The sequence below is a fragment of the Aptenodytes patagonicus genome, chromosome 17, assembly GCF_965638725.1.
Source record: "Aptenodytes patagonicus chromosome 17, bAptPat1.pri.cur, whole genome shotgun sequence".
In the NCBI taxonomy this organism is placed as follows: Eukaryota; Metazoa; Chordata; class Aves; order Sphenisciformes; family Spheniscidae; genus Aptenodytes; species Aptenodytes patagonicus.
The window spans coordinates 7,731,200-7,754,302 of NC_134965.1; the positions used below are offsets into that span (position 1 = coordinate 7,731,200).

At 38.7% G+C, this 23,103-nt stretch overlaps 1 protein-coding gene across 1 annotated transcript in view; it reads left to right on the top strand.

Annotated features, from left to right (window-relative positions):
* The first annotated feature begins 14,034 nt into the window (after window positions 1-14,034).
* The window catches only part of FOXN1 (forkhead box N1), a 42,305-nt gene continuing 33,236 nt past the window's right edge, over window positions 14,035-23,103 (top strand). Inside the window, exon 1 of the mRNA XM_076354376.1 lies at window positions 14,035-14,092. The gene's annotated coding sequence lies outside the window, so the exon portion shown is untranslated. The remainder of the gene's footprint in view (window positions 14,093-23,103) is intronic.

The following is a 23,103-nucleotide window of genomic DNA, read 5'->3' on the forward strand; positions in this document are numbered from 1 at the left end:
GATTTGATATGTGATAGGGATCCAATAGAATATCCACAGCACAAGAAGGAAGGACATTTTTTCTCCTTTGCTAATCAGCTCCTGGGTAATTGATTTCAATCACATAATGACTTGCTCAGGTGACTGCTACACCACTCACTTTCTTTCCCTTTGCATTTACCTCTATCAAATAACATCCAAATCTGTCCAAATATTTTCAATACCCTGCTCACCCCGCATCTGAGTGCCTAACAAAATGACAAACTCAAGCAAATGATTTGCTGCAAACCTCTCCCTTCTTCGCTCTTTGTCTACAGCATCAGGGCAGTGTGCATAGCTTTTGTTTGCTTTTTGTTTTCTTTGAAATACTTGTGCATAGTTTACATGTCCTTCTAAATTACTGCTTAGCTAAGCAGGAAATGTTGAATTCTTATAACATTTCCCATCAGCCTCTCCTTCCAGCCCTTTAAAACTGTGTTATGATTCTTTGAAGTCTTTTCTATTAGTCTACATTATTCAGAGGCTGTGGTGTGCATAAGTACATGTAGGAGCACAGGTGCAATCTTTATGGCAATCTCAAGAAGAAAGAAGAGAGACATGAAGTAGCACAGAGTGTCGTGGGGCCAATGCAATAATGCTGGGTGTTCCATGTTCATTAGCATGTATGAGTATATAAAGGTTAGAGACTTACCAGAAAATGGCTGCAGCAAAAGTTACTCAAGGGGTACACAAATGCCCAGCTTCCAGAAGAAGACAGGTGAAAAGCTGTAATCTGTAGACAGAGAAGAAAAGCTAACAATAACACCAGGACCTAAAGAGAACGGAAAATGTCATTAATAGTTTCCACCTTGAAGTGATGGTAGTAGCAAGTATGCACTGGGCAGTTTATTGCCTTGGGTGTGTCTGAGCGCAGGACTAGTTGAGGTACAGCTAAATATAGTGTGCTTGTGCAAAAAGCAGTACCACTATTAAAAACGTTCATAATTTTCTAAGCAAAGCAGGTAGAAAGTGTTTCTAAGCCCCATTATTACACAGATCACCTTTGAAGGGTGGTTCCCCATTATGTTTCCAGATATTGCCCTCAAGGAGTGGCTCTATTTCCCATTGTGTGATCAAATTTCACAATCTTCTGTGAAACTGCCAGCTCAGCACCTGTTGTAGTTAGGTGTGATTTCCAATGCAGCTCTTCATTTCAGAGTTGACACTCAGTTTGTTTTACATAAGAGTTGTAAGTGATAAATTTGGTAATGAGAAGGGGATGTCTGCCTTCTTGCCTGCCTTCTCTAAAAAGCAAGTGCTCTACAAAACCACAAAATACAGGTTTCCCACAGTATATGCCAGTGAGTAAGTGGGTGACTCGCAGTCACCTCCTCCATTTTCCCTGGAGTTATGGTGCTGTCTTGCCTTGCCTTGCCCAGACACACGCGCACACACACGCACACACACAAGTTCTACAGGCACATACCTGTACACCTAAGGCAATATGAAGGACTTACCCTGGTAAACATATACATTTCTACGACACACGACCACACCAGAAAACCAGATGAATTTTAAGCAGGCTAATACAACTTAAATAGCTTATATTTGAGAAAGGCGCTTCATCATAAACATCTTGACAGAAATTCGTAAAGTGGCACGTAAGTGATGCAAGGGTCACTTCATCAAGCACTGAAATCATAAACAGACTTAACAGAACACATGACAATTTTAAAGCCAAAACAGGATAAAGCCAGCATGTGTTTCTAATCCTGAAGTTGGTTCGAAGAAACCAAAAATTTGCTCCCAGTCACTTAAAAGCTATTAAAATGAACTTGAAGGAAGCCTGGTTGTATAGCACTGAAACCTTGAAATATATCTAGATCTTACAATTTAATTCCTTAGCTTTCATCTAAAAAACCCCCCAAACCCCAAAACAACAAAAAACTGCTTTGAAGGAAGCCTTATCATATAATGGACATAAAATAATTCTCAAAAAGATGAAAAATACTTTCAGAAAACAAAATACAAACCAACAGAAACATGAAGGTCCTGTGTTTTATCCAGTAGTCATCAGCATGTATGTAAATACGGACCTTTCACCAGAAGCTGTAAGAGCAGTTCCACTCTCGTCCCTGGAGGTAATTCCTCCCTCAGATAACTATGGCATGTTGGCAGTAGTGTGCGTCTTAGTGCAAAACTCCAACTCTCTCCATTTGGCGTATTTGTTCTAGGAATACAACTCTCTGCTCTCAATTAACATGTTGGTTTTAGTGTTTGCAAAGGCAGAAACAGAGTTTAGAATTTCTGCAATGATGAATAACCAAATAAAGAACAGAAAATAGAAATACAGGGACTTAGGAAATACGTAACTTTAAATCATCAAGGAATTTCACAACCCTCAATTTTTTTCCAACGTGGAACCAATAAAACTATTTACAACTTGATTCACTGAACTTTATGATTTGAGTTAGTAATGACCAAGGTGCCAAAGTCTGGAAATGAAGTGGTTTGAATATAGTAATCACCTGGTGTCTAAAATAACAACTGTTTAATAGAACTTAATCACTACTGTCAATGCTGTGCATTTTCTCCTATTAAAGAAACATTTAATACTATTTATCCTTTAATCATACTAACAGACCGAAAACGTCAAGTTGCTATTCAGGACATACAGATGCTCTTGCAATGTGCCGTCTAGTGGGGAATGCCCAAAGTTCCCAAATCCAGGCCAAGCACCTAGTCTGGTGTTGATCTTCCTTGGAAAACACCCTTAAATAGCTTAAGGGGAAAATAATGGAACAAGAGGAACACTTTTCAAAGGCAGTGCATGACAGCATAGCTGCAAAATTAATAAAATTGATTCAAATTGTCACAAAGGAAAAAAAACACAAAGCACAAACTAACTTGAAAATAGAGAAGGAACAGAACGGTTAATTCAAGGGTTCAACCCTTATATATTGTTATGCATGATTTAGGTCAGACCAGATGCAACTGCTTCAAGGCTCAGACCTTGTATGCCTGTGTAAGGTATCTATCTTGATAAAGCATTGGTCGTGACTACTTTTAGATGGCACTGTACTTGAAATATTAACATGAAGTATGATCAACTAAAACATCAAAACTTTACTCTGCTTCAAGTTTATACCATTCAGCTGACTTCAGATTAGTATTAAGGTTATCTTGCCAACCTAGCAGCATCACAGGAATTTCCTCATTTCCTTTGATCCCTGTCCTGTCTATGAGAAGCACAGCAATTTCAAGTTTTCCCAATACCTGCCACTGGGACCTAGGGCCTTCCATTCTTTGGAAGGGAATGGAAAGCCCTAGGACACCAAATTTCATTAATTCTGCTGATTACAGAGCTTCTCGTTTCTTTCTATAAAGCAAAAGGGAAAAGTGGTCAGAGTTGCCCGTGAAACTGATGTCCATATTAATATGGAATTGCACAACGTCAGAAGAGCGAGTTGTGTGCAGAAGCAGAAGGGGAATACGGTCTCCGTACAGTTAGCTGTTATGGCACCAGTTTTCCTGGTTGCCTATCAAGGGGATCTTAGTGAGTAGTGGTTATTCTGGGGCAGTTGTAGTGACTGCAAAGGGAAAGTCACATTTCCCTTTTTGCTGTAGGACTATCCTGATGAGACTTGCCAGAAAATGCAAAAGGATCCTCTTTATTTTTAAGATGTCTGTCACCTGAAGGAAGTTTGAATTTTCCTCCTTATTCTTACCTCTGGCAATATCATTCCTGCTACATGAAACATGCAATCATAAATCATTTGTCTGCATTGCAGATAACACAGTTGTACAATGCAAGCTTCCTCACACCTGTGCTTTTTCTTTTCTCCTTAGACCTAAGCAAGCGGTGTTGTGGTATCAAGAGCTACAACCGGTACTGAAGAAATAGTAGTCTCAGAAGATACTACCTAGCCAATCTGAAATAATCTTTGTAATTCCTTTGGTGTTACATCTTTATCCAGGCTACACAGAAAATAGTAACGTCATCAGAATTTGTTCAGATGACTTTCAGAGACTGGACTGCTCAAGATAACTTGCAAGCTCAGGGGTGAAGACAGAACAGTTTTTCCTCTAATTAGTGGCGAGAGCCAATGACCACAGCTAGCGCTACAGTCCTTCTGGATAGTCACAACAGAAAGATCAGTGAACGGCACAGAAAAAACAAACTCCACTTTCATGCTCATACATTATCTCTTAATTTAAGATGCTCTGACAGTTGATAGAAAGCATGGTGTATGGACAAGACAAAAATAAATTTCTGAAATATATTCAGAAAAGACTGAAGTACAGCTGCCAGAGAGGCAGGTTCTGTCTGCCATCCTGGCTCCAGAAACAAAAGTCTTTCTCCCCAGTGTGCACAGGGGGTGTGGAAGTGCAGGAGTTCATACTGTATGTTTCTATATTTTGGCAGAGATACCATAAGAAAAAAAAAAACATGCAGCTTATTAGCCTAGAAGAAAAATCTTGGGTCTGTTTACACTGTAACCACACACCTGTATATCAGAAATATGAGACAACTGATGGGGAAAGGGGAGGGGACTGACATCTTTAGTTTCCTCTGCACCAGGTGCAGTCAAATATGTAATATCTTTCTAGCCACTATTTTGAATCAGTGCCACTTTTGGCCTACTGTACCTGCTGAACAGCCCCTGCAGGGAATGAATCCAAAACATGCCCATGCTCTCTGCTCCAGCAAGATCAGTTCTTACCTGGAGCCCTGGCGGGTGCATACATAAGTCAGCCAAATCCCGAAACCATTCTAGCACAGCTGCAGTTCCTCCAAGTCACAGAAAGACAAAAACACTAAATCTTGTACTAAACGATTTTATCAATTCATTTTCCTTACAGGATGCACCACTTAATTTCCTGTTGCTGCCAGTTTACGTTCCATTTTTACAGGACATAAATGTGGCATTAAGGAAACTTGTTATCTTGTCACAATGCAGCCCTATCATAAAACATCAAGGAGGGGACAGAGACAGAGCTGGACAAGAAGACTGTCCCGTCTCCTTAGTTCCTCAAACTAAAGTGTAATACAGTAAAATCCAGTTGGATTAATTGTAACAAATCTAAGTGTCTGGTTCTCCTGAATATGGCTGTTTCATATTCCTGGGCAAACAGGGAAGAAGCAAAGAGGGTTATATATAAAAAGAATAAATTGATTTTTTTTTTTTTTTTTTTTTACAAGAACAACTTCCTTTGTATCACGAGAATGACAGAAAAACATGCTTCATGTTTGTTAAGATAGTAGCCACATGATTAAGAACAAAGTAGCTGCTATTGCAATACTGATTACATGAGACCAAACATACTGCTGGCCGTGACAACAGCAAATTTATTTCCTAGCTCTATTCCTTTTGAATTGACTTCTTCTCTTTAGTAATAGTGTGACATGAAATCGTTCAGTATTTACTGAAGCAGAATAAGCAATGTGAAACTGTTTTAAGAAAGTACGTTTTGCCACACATTACATGACAAAGCAAAAGGCATGACATGCTTTATCAACTGTTCCGTACAGATAGCGATGGGTGGAACTGGACTGTGCTGCTCAAAAGGGATAGTATGGTCTTGCATTAGCCCATACTGAAATGCACATAGTATTTCTATCATTTTTATTTCTTGAATCCGACTGCATGCAACCCTACAAACCAGAGAAAGCAAAGTCACCATGTTTAGGAACTTAGATCTTCATCGGGAAAGGAATATTTAGTATTCTTAGGTGGTGATTAACATGAACTCTGAGTTAGAGTTTATAAATATGATGAGTCTTTAATTTACACAACAAGTAGAGTAATAAAGATTAGAGGAAAGAGCTTGAGAGGGAGGGAGAAATACCTTCATATCTAACTTAGGCTGCCAACACACTCTAATTACAATTGGTCTCACAACAAAATCTTTCAAGAGTCAGTATGTTCCAGCTTAAGATTTAAAAATAGCCAGATGCTGTGTACACCATGTTAACACAAAGATTATCAAACACGTACTACAGCAGAATGCCTGTTTTTTCTTTAAGTCTTACTCAGGTTATTTTTTGTCATGAAAGAAGTACCTGCATCTTTGGCAGTTGTAAAAATATCATGCATGGCACCACCTGCCAGACTAATAACAATAATTAGAAATGTAATAAACTGTTCATTGGCAAGGTAACAAATTGTCTTATCCTTTGAAAGTCACACTGGCCTGAGGCAATTCCTCACAGACATTCGCCACTGATGTCACAAGAGCCTGAGTGAAAAGCATACTGTGCAAAAAAACAAGAGAGGAAAAAAAGAAGAAAGAAAAAAACCCACTGGCCAAGAGACATTCAGGCAATGTGGAGCAGCTGCAGTGGATTCTCATGTTACTGAACCAACCATTAAAACTAAGGACTTACAGAGAGTTGACAGTGAAGGTGGACCAATCCTATTGCTTCCTATGAAACCTTACAGACTTGGGCGTTTGGAGAATCACATGAACTCCTAATACTTGCTTAAGAAGATAAAACATTTTAAACTGAATTTAGAATTAACACTTCACTTGCAATTACTTCTTTTTATGCTCCTTAATTCTTTTCATCTTTTGTACAATGATCTTCCAAAAAATAATTTGCACTGAATACCTTCTATAGTGGGTTACTCTGACTCTTCTATCTCACACACCTAATTTAAAATCTGGCAATCTGAGATCAATATTTCTCTCCCACTGAAGCCCTTCTAAGTGCTAAAGCAATCTCAGTTTGTCTGCCAGATAGGAATTAATGGCCTGTTCAGGATTTTTACCTCCCATTATAACTTTCCATTTAAACAGACCACACAATTTCACATTGCTTGTTTTCTAATAGAGTGTTTAAAATCATCCTCAGCAATAAAAATGTGGTTTCATATTTTTATGACCTTATAATGTTTATGCCCCCTCTTCCATGCAATGTTTTATCTCTAAAAATCCATTTTCAGTTTCTGAAACATAAAAGCCATCCAGAAATCTGTGAACATAAAATATTTGCTTCAGTCCATGCCCTTCCTCATCCATCTTCTAGAACATATACAGGCATTCATGAGAACACAGCTACTGGTTCCATGCTTACAGAGAACCGAAGAGAAGAAAATCAAGTCATAAACGCTGCATAAGCACTTCTTTCTGAGGCTTCTGATGATTTCACAGTCCCAGTAAGTCATCTAGGAGGGGCCCATGCCAGGCAGCAGCCTGCTTTTGTTCTTTGCTTTGTACTAAGAAGGGAGGGACATTGCTGAGGTACAACACTTTGAGTATTTATATGATTCATTCCTTCTTTCATTGAATCATTTTCTAGTTTCTAAGATAATACCTCTGGGATGATTTCAACTGCTGTTTGCGGAAGCACAAGGTTTTATGTTTTCCACTACTGTGTGTGAAGATAAAGATGAAGGAAGGATTGCCCAAGCAAGATGCGAAAAGGTTTTGGACAGGATGGGGGAAACCTCTCTCGCATAGTTCCGATTACTGACCTGGTGGCTCTAAAGTCTTGCATACATGAGCTAGGAAGGTCAGCTCAGAACCCTGACTAACAGCCAGGTATAGCTCCATAACCTTCCTGCTGAACGTGCTGCGTACTTCCCCAAATCCAAGCAATGCCCTAGACTGCGTCAAATAATTCATCCCAGGCTGTGTTTGCATTATAATTGGTTAGGAAAACCCAAGTATGCCAGTCCTTGTGAATGTCCCAGGTAAACTCTTCCCACTTTCTGTTTCAAAATCAATACAATAATAGCTGGTAGAATTTGAGACAACACCTTGGAGTGGTGATATTACGCACCTGTCAGCTTTGCCTATAAATAATGCAGATATAACTACGTTCTGTTAATGAGCTCTTAAGAAACTCACGTTTCAAGAACTAAATTTGAGTTGTATTCCTAAAACAGTTTTTCTGCAATACAACTCTACTAATCCTGTTTATGCATCTGTATTTCTCACATTAATATTGTCGGTGAATTTTGGGAAGCTTGGGACAAATGTTCCCCCAAAGTCTATGGAAGTGGAGAAACGCTAAAAGGGCGTGCATGTATTGGCACTAGCCGCTTATGGAGCACTGTAGTTAGTAACATCCAAGCACACTCCAAGAAAGGAAGAAGACAGACCAGTTGTACTGGTTATTAGACATCGTTAAGGGTCTAAAAAAAAAAAAAAAACCACCAAACCAACACACACACGCTTCTGCCAAGCCAGTTATAAGAAGATAATCATGTGCTAGCCTAAGCCTCTGGCAGGAGTAAAACACTGTTAGCTGTCTTCTAGTTAGCTAAATATTAATCATCCTGTTTAGAACCAATCATGTCACTAACTGGTTAGAAACTTGGTTAAAGGTTGTGGTACAGAGAAGCTGTACTGTTTTATCTCTAGCCGCAGTATTCCTAGACTTCTACAGAAAATATGTTGAGCAAGGCAAACACAAAAGCGATATTCCAGTTGTTAGCATTTTCGAAAGGCATATAGGAGGTTCTGCAAGCTGAGAAGTACAGCAGGTTCCGAGTGCACTCCGCTGCTCTGAGCACTACACGAGAGATCCTCAAACAATTCAAACCAGATTCCCCTCAGCTGTTGTAAAGGAACGGTGCAAGAACACAATGTGTTTCATCTTGGGTTGCAGAGTATGTAAGTACAGTAAATTGCTAACATGATTCATCTGTACCACAAAGCAACATCGCATGTCATTCACAAACAAATGCTGTTTCTAAGCTCTGTCACAGCTCCAGAAAGGGTGCCGCATGTTCATGACAGAATGTCAGCAAGGAGGAACAGGCCAGAAAATAGCCTGAGAACTAAAAGATGCACACTATTTGGGTTAGGTGTGGGTTATTCAAGACCTTTGAAATCATCTTGCAGCTTAAAATAAATGGAAAATAAAAAGAGCAGGCAGCAAGCCTTAGAAGCAATAATATGAAGTAATGTATGAGTGATCATTTCATTGCTTATGCCTTAGCGCTAAGTGGCCAAACCTGCATAACATATTCAAAATCATGAATGTGACGGGATTGGGTTTGGAAGACTCATACAGTTCAAAGGCCTCACTCGTAGCTCCACATGTTCTTGAAACTCCTGCAGTCCCTCAGGGCCTTAAAACCAGATCGCAATAGCATTCTCCTTTGAATCTCATGTGGTCTGACCTTTTAGAAAGTCCTATTTAGATAGAGGAGTTAGAGGTGACTAGACAGAGGATCAGCCAACTGTTCTTTTCTCTCCAATATCAGTACCAAAGTTTCCAGTGCCATTGTCAGGTGGCTTAATGAAACACTTCTAAGATTCAGTCATCTGTCTTCTGACATTGGCCGCACTCTTCTAAGTTCTTGACTTTGACAGAGAATGCATTCATCAAATTACTGTGCTCTGGAAACTGATGTAAGGTAGACTTTTCCTTATTACTGTCATGTCACCAAAACTCCCCCAACATCCTCGCTTTGCACAACTCTGATGTTAGGAAAAGCCTGGCAGCCAAAAATGAAGAAGCCGTAAGACCAAACAAACAAAGACAGCCTGCCAACCTACCACTTATCCAGCAGCTTCAGGCTAGGAAAGCTTTCTCTCTTTCTGTTAACCTTGTAACAAAAAAGGGAAGAAAATCACAAAAGACTCTTTCCGAAGTGCAATGTCAACAAAAAAGGGAAAGTTGACAGAATGCTGCCAACTCTTCACAAATTACGTTCTGTGAGAAGAGAAGAAAGTTTATGATATGTTACAAGACATTTTAACCTGATTCCAAGGTCTGAAACTTTACTTATTTACAGTGATCCGCTCCAAGGAGGAATAAGCATTCCTCCCTCAGGACAGGAGAAAGGTCCAGCCGCCCTGGAACGATACAGGGTCCTGAACATGGCATATGATACTGAATAATTATAAGGAAAAAATAACTAAGCACAAGACAAAATAAACCTGTGAGGAGAATCAAAGATGATTACTCCATTAGCCCAATATCTCTGTCTTAAATTAATTATCTCACTCCTGTATTGAAAGTTGCATACTAATAGCAGTCTTGTCAAAAAAGCAAAACAAAACATATGCTAGATGACACAATGACTATAACACGTGTCTAGATCACCTACCTGAATTTCACCTAGAGCAGAAAGGCACAGAGTCAAGGCTAACACCACGTCTTGAGCTCATCCTCATTTCTAAAATAACAAAACAATAATAGCTTATAGTGGCTGTCACATTGCTACAGATGCTATGCTTTATAGGCAACATTAAATCACTGGCCAGGAAACGATATTTCATATATAATAATGGTTCGTTATGTTTTAAGATTAAACAATTATCAAACAGAAAGTTCTGCAAATGCCAACAAAAGAGCATCTTATGGGCGTGCCAGATTTGGAGACTATAATTCAGATGTCCCCAGTGAATTTTATCCTTCAGTCTTCCAACTGAATATTGCAACTCACATCCCCTCTAAGCTATAACAACGATAGGGCAAAAGATAGATATATTCTGTCAAAAGAAGAGGCTCGGAAGGGAATGAGAATGATACTCAAATGTATCGAATGCTAAAATTGATAAGTTCAGTTTACCAATGTGTTTTTCTAAACACTTTAAACTACCAAATGCACTTGGAATTATTTCTTGGGGACAAAAATGGGCTGAAGTGTATGTAGGTTAAACCAAGGTGTGTATTCCCTAGGGATATCTCAGAAGATAAAAAGCAAGCCCTGACTACTATTTAAAGGCAGCCCAGCAGACGGTTAAGTTACACCCAGGTGTGTCTTCCCTCAGGTGATCCCAAGGGAGAGATGCTAGGCCACTTTTCCTATTTAATGGTGGCAGAATAGCTGGTTAGATTACGTCTTAAGTCATTTTGTGAGCTTATCATCCAAATATTAGGATACAAAAATTGTAAGCCTACAAAGCTATTTATGATAACAAATACTGCTGCCATCACTGCATAATAAAATATAAACAATGTATTAAAAATAAGCAATTATCCCACTACTAAATTAAATAAGAATATTTTATCAAAGAAATGAATTTATGTTCTGGTTGGGCACAAAATAAAGTAAGTTCATAAGGAGAACGCCTCACTGACAAAATCCAGATCAACAAGACCGTTCTTGCCAATTTTAAATAGCAGGAGGGGTTTATAACGAGGTCAACAGTGGTTTTCCATGTAAGGGAGCCCAAGAACATTTTACCTTAAAATTGATCAAGCATTCTGAATTGGACACAAGGTGTCATGCACACCTTTGAGCTCAGCTTATCCACTTCCAGTGCTCTGTTTTGAAAAGCACTAGCTAGTCCAGAAAAAACTTTTGAGACAAGGATCAAACTGTGGGAAATGAGAAGATAATCATATTTTCCCAACTTCTACTACAAAACAACCTCATATACCCCAGGTGCCAAAATGTGGCACTACAGGAAGCAGATCGTGCAGGATGACTCCCCCTAAGCGAGGGAAACAAATACGGAAGCAGGCTCTTGAGCCACTCATTCTGGACATCTTACAAAGACATCATTTTGTGTCAGTTATGCAGACTGTCATTTCTTTTCCCTGTGCAGTACTGCCTGTATAGAAGTACCAAAGAGCACTGCCCCTTTAGTAATCTTCAATGGGCAGCTGAGCCCTCATGAAAGTAGATAGGAGCCATTTCCACCTGCTGACATTATTACTTCAAACTATAGCCTCAGTCAGACATCACTGAATTGGTTCCACTGACTTGCATTTTGAATATTTACTTTGCAACTTTGATGGCTGCAATTTATTTTTTTTCTCCCAAAAAATGAAAGATCAGATCTGGGAACAGAATTTAATAGTTTAGAATAGCTGCCAGTACACCAAATAAACACCTTAGTCTTTCAATAAAAGCTCAGACCAAGAACAGATCTAAAGTTAACTCATTACAATAGTCTAGTCTGGATCTGACAAAACTAAGTTTGTTCTGATGTAAGTCTCTTGATCTCTTCTGTTCTTTGCTTGTGGCATATTGCTTCATCTCCTGAAGACCAAGCTGGTTTAGTTTAACAAAATCTCTTCAAGTTGACTGTAAGACAGCTGTGAGAGAGAAGAAAATAAAAAGTACTGACTTCAAATTCTGCAAAACTATTTTGCCAGTCAGAAGGAGAAACACTACAAAGCAGTACTGCTAGGTGGGCTGTGCTTTTTATGTCCACAAAAGCGGATGTTGATGTAAGGCTGTGGTACACATTGGTAAGAAACAGGAAAAGTCTGCAGCAAATACTGACGCCCCCCTTTCCTCTAGGTATTTCCTCCTGATAGTTATTCCCAGGAAGGGAGAGAGAATGCTTGCCAGTCAGTGGTTCACTTTCATTCAGGATCTTATCTCTGCACTGCAATCGACCTGTGACGCCAGCTCAAGTACACACACCCAGCAAGTTAATGTTAAACTAGCTAATTTAGGTACCAATAACTACATAGTTGCAGCAGTCTGGATTTCAAGGCAGGCTGCAAAGCTCACTACAGAGACTGGGTTAACAATCACGTCATTAGCCTATTTTGGTTCTGGGCTATTGCAGTTAGTACCTAAGTTACTAACGTAAAACCATCTCAGATTTGTCTGTCTCAGCCATCAGAGTAAGAACCATAAATTAAGGGTAGCGCAGAATTTAGGAATGATTAAGTAAAGATGTCAAGTGTAGCCCAAACCACCTCAGAATCTTCTCTGCCAGCTTTAGGCATGTAACCCTGAGGAACATCAAATGTGAAAGCCCTTGGAAAGGACAAGTAATTATCCAGCACTATCTTTGAGATCTTCCAGACAGGAAAGAGCATATCCACCAACACTCCATGCCCACTATCTCTACAAGATCCAGCAGATAAATTGACGAAGCCTTCATTTCTAGTATCAGAACTTCCTGATAGATCGAATAAAACCAAACTGGCAAACTCTTGATGGGAAATAATTCATCACAGGTAAAAACATGACTTTTCTTCCACAGGTCCTATTATTGTGACATGTGGATGCCGTGGTAGATCTTTTCTATCACAAACCTGCGCAAAGTATTCTGCAACAGGAATCACAAAAACACTTCATGAATAGCATGAACTTAACATGAATATAAATATGTCCTCCAAAGCAGAGAGCATGTTTTTATCAAAGTTTCAAGACCTTATTCAGTATCTTACCATAATCGTGGGAGATAAAACATGGGTGTACCTATACAATAACCTGGGGGCCGCAAAGATGTTTCTACTGTTTTGTGGAATGACGATAATTATATTTAGCACTCATTCAAGGCTTTTCATCTTCAAAGCACTTTACAAACATTAATTAATCCTCACAACACCCTATGAGGTAGGTAAGTATTATTACAGTAGGTGTGATCAGGTTTGTGTAGGGGACTGTAGAGTGTGCACAAAGCCAGGTAAGGGCAGCAGAAATACATATTCCTGCAATTGCACATTTAAACTCATATTCCTCTCTACATATTTGCACACAAAGACCAAATCTCTCCACATAAATATATATATATATACATGCCCACACAAATGCACACACTCCTCCAATCCAGTTCTATTTTTATGACTGTGCTAAGGCACTCTGTTTTGGAGAAGGAATATTACCTTGAGTATACTGGTCTTGTAATGTTCTTCTTACATTTAAATGGTGCAACATGTTTTGGCATTCTATGGTGGAGCCACAGTTCCTTTCCATGATGAGAGTTCTTACTGTACAAATGTAAGAAAGACGCCTGTTTCTGGTAGCTGAATGCTTTCTGATAGTGTGGCAAAATCCATGCCAGGAAAGAGTGTTTTTAATAACCACAGGTGGATAATAGGTTTGCAAAACACAGTAACAGATGAGTATTTTAAATCAAAAGAAAAACAGAGAGGTTGAGAGGGAGCACTCTCTTTCCAGACAGTTAGAGCTCAATACCTGCCCAACTTCTCTGAAGAATTACCAAGAGAACAAGGAAAAAAAACCTGCAGCTTAGTCATATTTGTATTCTTATTAAATGCAGGACTGCCTGAGGCGAACAAGAGCTGATATCATAATTATTGGCTTGCCTAGCCAGCTGCCTTCTCTCACCTGATGTAAGATCAGATCTTTCCAGCCTTTGGAGACTCTGTACCGCTGAGCCTCCACTCTCTCTGCAGGGCTGTTTGAATGACCTAATCCTGTCCTGGAGCAGCAGCACGCCGTTTTGCTTCAGTAAAAAGGTAAGAGGAAACCTCTGACAACTTCATATAGCTTTTTAGAATTCAGCCGTGAAAGCCAAACGGAAGGGGGAGCAGAACTCTTTTGCCTTGGCTCATCTATTTAATCTGAAGTCCCTGAGGCTGACTTTGAAGAACTTCAGGCTGAGGGAAGGGGAAGGTCAGCACCTACATCCCGTTCCTCAGCAACTCCTATAGGTATTTATCAGCCGCAAGTGAAGAGCAGCAAGAGAAGGAGTCAAGAAAACACCAGGTAAGTTAATAGATCCATTGGTCTAGTACTGGGAGAAATGAAGACTGTAGGTGACTTCCCAAAAGAAAAGAAAATAGCTCTTCTTGTCTCGGGTGTATACCGGCTTAATCTAAGCTACTTTCTGTTCCATAGTTACAAAGGAAGCTGGAAGCGTTTACCATTACCTGAAAAAAAAAAGGAATTAAATAACAGAAAGACAAACCAAGAAAAATATTTCTAAAAAAAAGTGGGAAGTCTCATATCTCACAGATTCATAATAGATTCATTTCAAACTTTTCCAATCGCGAATCAAAAACTTGGCAAGTTATATGTTTTGAAATCAAGCTTGCTTTTACTACGGCCTCTGTTTTAAATCTGTTACTTTTGCCCTGTGTGTTTCGTAGTAGTAGATGAAAACTTTTTTTAGACTTACTCCTATACTGAAAGGTGACTGAAGTGACATCCAGACAGAAGCTAGGATGTGTCAACTGCAGAAATGACTGAATTGGAGTACTGCAAATGGAAACTTGTTTCTTATTTCTTATATGCACAGGAAGTATATCACTTTCTTTTCACTTCTTATCTTCAGACTGTTAGATTTCTAGCAAGAAACGAACTGTTTGTGTTACAAACACAATAATTATCAAACCTATGAATGACAACTAGCCATCATTAGCTCTTGGCCCTCCTGCAAATTTACTGGACATCAGATTAAATCTTGGGGAATTAGACTTTATACATGTTTCAGTTTGGTTTATCCGAATCATATGTTTCTAACTTGAATACTAAAATGAGCTAGGTTGAACTGGATGAGTTTTAGGCTGAAAATATAGCTATTCTGTTCATAACTAGTTATGAGCATAGGAGAACAAAAGATATTAAATACCTAGCGTGCACATGTCTTAAGGAGTAAAGGATTGTGTACTTTGCTTTCAGCCAGGTGATGGCCTGTATTATATATGCAGCCAAGAAAATATACAACTAAAGCACATTGTTTACCCTACATCCCGGTGAGGGGAGATGAACATGGGTAGAAGTAGTATTAATGTAAATGAAATAAGGGACTACATCCTGGTAGTTTGAGCATCTACACTCTGCCCCAAATGTTAAAATATAGTGTGAGAAATTACTAGCTTGTACATGAGCACAGATACTTGTACAATATTGCCGTGTTCCTAGATATAACTGGACCCACGTGTTAGTTACTGAGATAGGAGCCAATCAAGTATTCCAGGGAGTAAATGGAAATACCTATATGCCACTGTGATAGGTGTAATATAGGAACCTGCCAGGAACACATGAAGACACTTGCCATTACTGCAAAACACTGAGCAGAAAGAGGGACATCTACATGAAGCAATGTCTTTCTGATCCACTCCTTGTAATAACAGGCTTTTTCTTTTTTAGGAGAATAGCTTGCTGCCCAAGTACAGTTTTTGAAGGGAATAATGAGAAAGACACATAAAAAAACCCAGAGAATGCACTATGTCCTCTTAGAGCATCCATTTTTTTAAAAACAGAAATAAAAAGAAAATATAATTGTTTAGGATTCCTGGAAACTAAACATTAACCGCAACAACAACATTCTAATCTTTTTGGCCGCAAACTCCAGAAATTTAACACAAGAAGTGGTGTCATGCAGAACTACTTTCAATCATTAAATCACTCCCATAATCTAGTTTCATAGGGTTTTAAATGACCAAGGACAGGGAGACAGTGATGTGGCCTCCAAAAGAAAATCTGAAACAGAAATTTCCAAGTCCTGCAAAAAATATTGATTCACGTTAGAACCAAAAGGAGCCTTTGATTGCAGCCCAGAGTAACCACAGCTAGATCTGAAACCAGAAGTTCTGCAGTAATCCATGCAATAAAATTTAAAAGGCATAAAGTTACAAAAAAAAAAAAAAAAAAAAAAAACCAAACCAAAAAAAACCCACCATGTATTTAGCCTTTAAAAGGTAGGGACTCAAAGCACTGAAGAGTGTATAATGAAAAATTTTTACATGTACTACTCTGTCCTGCTTATAAACCCAACAATTACAGATGCAAAATATTCTAGCAGCTTACGCCTCACTCACGCAGAAACTTTGGAAGCTGGCTCCGAAGTGTGGAGCCAGCTGTGTCCATTGGAAAGTAAGGAAAAGTGTTGTTTTGGATGCAGCATAAGCGAAACAGCGTTTGGTAGGTCAGCGTCTATAAGCTGTAGAAATAGTAAATGGAGATAACTTCCAAGCAGATAGGATTTACTGTTTGTGGCCATGTCCTCTATTGTTCCACAGAAAGCCTGAGCTTTATGATTTGGGTCAAACACACCTCTCTGCTCTCCTGCACCTCAAAAATCATTAGCTCGAAATACAAAGAGATTAATTATGGAGATAATGCAGATTAAGCAAGAGGTACAAATAAAATCCTCCTCTCGTACATCTGTGAGTACGGCCGGTGCCACATCTTTCCAAGGCAATTCTTCATTTAGTTAAGATTTGAAAGCAAGGTGGCAGTTCTCAGAAGCTATGCAAGGTTGAAAGAGGCTGAAATACCCAGAGTAGGAGCCCACTAATAAATCACCACAGAATGGCATCATTCTGTCTGCCTTAGGAAGCAGAGCTGTGAGGTGCTGCTCGCTCTTGAGTCACTATTGAATCAATGCCCTAACATGGTGCTAACGACAGGATGCTGCTTACATTAAGGACTAAAAGCAAAGTCTTGGCCAATTCTATTTATCAAAGACACTATGCCACTTTTAATAATGTTAGGGAAATAATTAATCCTTTTGCAACATTTCAAATATAAATTCAAGTCATGCCCTCATAATCATAGCCAGCTGCTTGCTACTTCCCTAACTGGCTCCTCACCCCCTAGACAAATATCCTGGGGTTTTGTTGTTTTCTTTTTAACCAATTAAGTCCTGTACAACACAGCCCATTTTTTGCACCCCTCTTGTGCAACTCTCCTGGTCATACATGAGATACTACCAGTGGTTTCTTCCACAATGCGGAGAAAGCTCAGACTGCTCGCTGTAATCCAGCATGCCATGCTTGCTAGCTTCTTGCAAACACCTTCTTCCCGAGGGGCCTATATGCTACTATTCTTCCTTCAAATCAACACTTAAAAGAGCCACGTATTCCAAACAACTGAGCTAGAATATATTCTTCTTTATTTTATTTGGGATGCAAGACCTTTAGAGTTGTCCACAGAACAACATTACCTTTTGCATTGTATAAACAAAATAATAATGCATAAGATTATTATATGTATTTTACCTAAATTCCCTAACATTTTCAAATGAAACCTGCATTCTTTGTGCCCTGTTAAATGTTGCCGAGTATCGAAGGGAGCTGCTAAACATGTGGTTAGTACAGTGATCCCTGCGTAGCCTTTACAAATCTCAACAGTCTCTTTTGAGGCTTAGTAAATATATGTAAAATCATTTTAAGATGTTTGGATGAGACAGGGCTACTGCAATCCAGAGCATTATTATCTTTCTGTTGGTGAAGTGCTCAGAAATGAATGAAGCATATAGGGTGAGGTTCCATCAGAGTCATGTAATGAAGCTAAACATGCTGTCATTTTAACCCAATTTGTTTCCCTCTGTACTGCTGCCTCACCAGTTTGTTAGAGCCTCTCAAAGGAGCTCATCTAGTGTCAGCTTACAACTTCCACACCTAGCCCGTACTTTACTCCTGGAATGGGTAGGTATCCCTGCCCTGCAAACTCTTAACTGCTGGTTCAACAGACCTGCCAGGACAGGTCCCTGCAACATTCCCCTCTGTGGGCAAATGGTAGGATGCCAGAAATATTAGACAGGAACCTGTTCTCCCAGGAATGTAAGTAATTCATAGAAGGAAATAATTTACTATTTTCCCAGATGGAATAATTAAACAGCTAGGCACTGTCCTCCCAAGCTGCAGAAAAGAAGAGCAAACGAGAGGGGAAAAAAAAGAGCTGGAATGTCCTTCAATATAAATTCTCTTCCAGACTAAACAACTTAATTCTGTAAATCTTTCCTCATAAGCCACACTTTCTAGGCCCCTGACCATTCTCACTCCTCTCCTATGGACTCCAAATTGGAGTCCATTGTTTCAAAATGCAGTGACCAAAACTGGACACAAACCTTCAGCTGATACTTTACCAACACCAAGAGGAGTTAACTTCACAAGTCTCACAGAACAGACTTCTGTAAGCACCTTATTCCTGCTAGCACGCCTGCCTTTTTCATTACGGCATGATCTGGCTGATTTAGGTTCAGCTTGTAATCCATTAAAACCTCAAGATCTTTTTATGCAGAGCTGCTACCTCGTCACTTGTTCTCATTCACTATCTGCAGGGTTTATTATTCCCGCCTAGACATTGAACTTCGTTATTATTGAACTACATTTTACTTTCTTCAGATCATTTTTCCTGACTCCTTTTGAATATCAATCCTGTCTTTTAAACACATACGCAAAACCTTCCATCTTCATGCTGTCTCCAAATTTGATCAGTGTTCCTCTCTAGTCTATCACACAAGTCATTAGTGAAAATACCAAGTAGTATCAGACTCTCTAAGAAATCCACTCAAAATACCCTTTCATTCTGACAACAAACAGTCAGTAACTTCTCTTAATGCTCTATTCCACCCAGCTTTACCTCCTCTCTACTAGAGTTTTATCTAAAACAAATTTTCTTAGTTTGCTTATGAGAACCTCATGGGAGACAGCATAGAAGCCTCACTAATGTCAAACTGTATTACCTGTACACCTTCTCCTCTTCTTGCAAGGCCAGTATACTGGTATGACAATTTCTTCTTAGCAAATTCATAATGGCTTTTACTTTTTTTTTTCCTTAGTTTGTTGTTTTGGTGGTTTTTTAATTTTGTACTTTTCTGGGAATTGGAGTTAAATCTGCCATCTGTAATTCCCTCATACTTTCTAGTTTCAAGACAGGCACTATATTTACCTCCTTTCAGTCTTCTGATATGGCACTCATACTCAGCGAATTCTCAGAGACAAAGACCTGCAGCACTGTAGTTACTTCAGCCAATTCTCTAAATTCACTAGAATGAAATTAATTGGGGCCACTGAACCTGAAGACGTCAAAAAGCCTCAGCCCTGTCCTCTGGGAGGTGAGAACACACGTATTCTTCAATGTAGGCAAACATTAATATTCCAGAATTTCTCATACTCTGACTTGGCATTGCCCCGTTAGTTTTCCATTGTGCTTTAAGGTCACTAATTAATGTATGCCCTACTTTTCCACCCAGGAATAGATTTGGGCTGGGGTTTTTTTTCTTTGAAATGCAGAGTGTCTAGAGAGCTCCTGTTCTACCATATGGGTTTGGGGTCAGCTTTGTGATACCTGAATTCTGTTTGGGTAACACGCAAGAAATACTATCTAACGTCTTTTATAAGAAGCTTTCAAAGCACTGAAAAATTACATACTGGGGCCAACATTTAAGATTAGCTATTAGTGCAAGGTACTCTGTTTGGGATAGTCTGCACATAGTCTCCTGAGGTGTTGAGCAATAGTACCACTTATTTAAATCTATGGAAATTTACAGTCCATAGGTATGTATCAGTTCAGTACACAGCATAAAATACCTGTACTTGTATGGAAAAACTCTTTGCCTCACAAAATTTTCATTCAATGATTAAGACTCACTAGAAGTCTAGTAATGGCTTCCTAGATTTCTGTCCATCCTCACATAGGTGGGAGTACCCTGCAGACCAATTTGACATGCATTGGCTAGCAGTAGTCTTCAGCAGACGAACTTAACAGCCAGAAAACAAATGGGGCACAGCGTAATTCAGTCACACCTGTTCTTTTTTCCTCCCTGGCCCCATAAAAATACAACAGGGGACTGTTTTCAACAGGGAAAATAAGCCAGATTTATCTGTGCATGTGTGCAGAGTGGCTCAAATGGACTGCAAAGGGGACTGCAAAATTTGGCTCAAAGTGACGGTGTTCCTTATTGTTGAAAGTCTCCACAGAAAAAGTCATTTTTAAAAAGATATTCAATGAAAAATAGGAAAAGATCAGGTATACACAAATAGATTTTCCCACATGTAAAGACACTGTTAAGCTGAAAGATTTGAGAAAGAATGACAAAGTCAAATTTAAGAGAGAATTAAAACGTGGAAACTGGAAATACGCATATACTGAAACTGAAGGTAGGATGTACCAGGAGTGAACTCCTTGAATTTAACAATACGGATAATCAAATCTTATCATCATGGAATTCTGAAAAATAAGCATATGATGGATCTACGATACTTGCTTCTGTTTTTAGATGCTATAAGAATCAAGTTTTCACCTTTATTTCATAACTACCAATGCAAAAATATGCATTCTTGACAAAATTAAAAATTGTGATTCTTGTGTATTCGCTATTCCAGCAGCACTGAGTTTCTCAAAAAATGTAAGATATGCCAAGAATCACAATAATAGAAGTGGTAACTGGCAATATTTAACTTGGGAAGAGAGAAGGAAAGGAATACTTTATAGAAAACCAAATAAAGACAGCCCATATGACGAATTCCTTTGTCCTAGTTTGGCTAGCCAGATTTGATGATGCGTTCATCAGTGATGTTTAATGTTCAAACAAACACGTATGTTTTTTGTAACAGGCACAGGCCCTATATTTCCCTGACAGAAGAAACTACACATGTGCTTTTTATTTTTTTAGCTGTTTTCCTGCTGATATTTTTCTCTCCACTTTAATCTAGCTGACCTGGCATTGAGCAGGGTGAGTTGGACTAGACGATCTCCTGAGGTCCCTTCCAGCCTCAGCTTTCCTATGACTCTGAATCTTTCCGATGGTATTTCTGCTAAATCGATCTTGTTATGAACTGGAAACAACAGCTGTGAAAACCAGGCACCTTATAGCTCTGCTCCCAACCACGGAGAAAAATGGTCTTTGATCATAGCATGAGATCTGCCACAGCAAGCTACTGTCACCACAGAACAGGTTGACAAAGAAAGCAAAGTATGAGGTTCCTTCCAGTAGCTGACTGGCCTCTTCACCAGCAAAGAATAACTACAGCTGACAAAAGCTTCTCATAGAAATTCATTTCTCACAGCCTCAGATAACACTAATCCCAAACACAAATCTTCTCCTTGACTATAAAACACGTTCCACACTTCGTAACTGATAGCTACCATAATATAAAATTCAGGGTTCAGCTGGAAAAAATATTAAATCAGAGGGCATAAATATGTGAATGCAAACCAAAAAGTCTAACACAAAACATGTTAACTAATTTCAAGACATTACTTTATGGATAAATATCTAAAAAGTCTCCAAGCAGCATGCTCTTTGGTCAGGACCCTGTTCTCCCTTCCTGATGGTTTTTTCATTCTGCTGAATCTGTAACACTATGTTCTGTTCTTGCCTGACAGCAGTCCATAGTCCCCCAAAATACCATAATATTATGAATTTAGTCCTATATTTGTTTAGCCAATCTGAAAAGCTAAAACACTAGAATGAGTGAAAAACTGTATTACACATAGAGGTCTTTAACGTGAAGGAATATGTTGAGCTCTTGCTGTTGTCGATGTTGATAAAGATTCGTGGGGTTTTTATAAAATATAAATACATTTTAATATATCAATTCTCTTTTTTCTCCTGAAATTACTATTCTGAGGACAGAGTTAGCAATAATATAAAACTGTATTTCTAGTCCCTTAATGAATATTCTTTATCAGGTGTGCTTTAAGCATTGGAAACAAACACCTATAAAAAGTCTCATTTGCATTAATTTTTATGTATAAGAAAACAGAATGGTTTTTGTAATATGTTTAGTTTTACATCTCTTTCTTTAATGTGGTAATCCCCTTAGATCAGTTAATTATGTTTTATGGATCATTGAAATTTAATATTTTAAGAGAAGAATTGAGCATACTTTCAACCTCTTTATACCTAGCTGCTCCTAAGAAAGAAAGATTCGATTTCACTAAAGGAGTTAATTTTCCACACTAAGGAGAGAATGGGCAAAATCCCTGTTAGAGGGGGCATGAGTCTCCCAGGAAGAACCTCTTGTGCTTCATAAGCTGCATGATGATATATGTGTGTCAAATGCAACACGAGTACAGGGGAAAAATGCAGGACTTACATGACCCCTGTTTCATTTTACCCTTTTTCTTGTTTCTGGTTTTCATCTCTATTAAGAATTTTGTAACAGCATCAAGTACGCATATATAATTCAATACGCTTGCTTAAATGATGCTTCCTCAATGAAACAGAGACTGTTTATTCAGCCTGTTTATTGCAAAACTGCTTCTGCACACAGTTTTTGGATGTTTGTTGTTTCTGTGAAATTCCTATCCTTTATTTCAAGGGTGTTATTAGCTCGTGTTTTGTGGTGAAAGAAATCTCTATTTTCTAAAGTCATTGGGGCCTTCCTATAAGTGAGAGGTGGGGAAGGAATTATTATTGTGTAATAGAACTGAATTTCTCCTAAAAAAGCTGTGAACCTCACATTTTCTAGGTTTTGTGGTTTATTTAATCTAGTTTTAATTTTTTTAAAAAAACTTTGCCATAAGATATTTTAATTAACCATAATTTGGGATAGAAAGAATTAAAAGTGTATTTGTTGTCTCAATTATCAATATAGTAGACATGCTTACCCTGAAGGGATCAACTCAGTAGATGGACAGACACACAAATAGATAGAATTCGGAATTTGTTAAGAAACAGCGGAAAGCAGATTCACTATTTTGAATACATATATAGCTCTTGAAGGAGATTCTCTATTGCTTCAGATATTCATTAAAAGGTCAAAATATTTAAGCATGGAAAAGACTACTA